The sequence below is a fragment of the Acyrthosiphon pisum genome, chromosome X (assembly GCF_005508785.2).
Source record: "Acyrthosiphon pisum isolate AL4f chromosome X, pea_aphid_22Mar2018_4r6ur, whole genome shotgun sequence".
NCBI classification, from domain to species: Eukaryota; Metazoa; Arthropoda; class Insecta; order Hemiptera; family Aphididae; genus Acyrthosiphon; species Acyrthosiphon pisum.
The window spans coordinates 24,602,112-24,602,326 of NC_042493.1; positions in this window are offsets into that span (position 1 = coordinate 24,602,112).

The window sequence follows — 215 nt, forward strand, 5'->3', positions numbered from 1 at the left end:
AGTTAAGGATTAAAATGTGTGTATAATACTTACCATAAAAAAGTGGAATGAGGAGGTAAACATTAAACTATTAAAATATATTATTTTTTTTTAGGTACACATTAAAGTTTTTATTTTTTTATAATATCAGTGAGTTTTAAAAATTGATATGGGTAACATAATAATATTATACTAGTCACTATAGTTTATGCTTATGCTCACTGAATGCTCAGTAG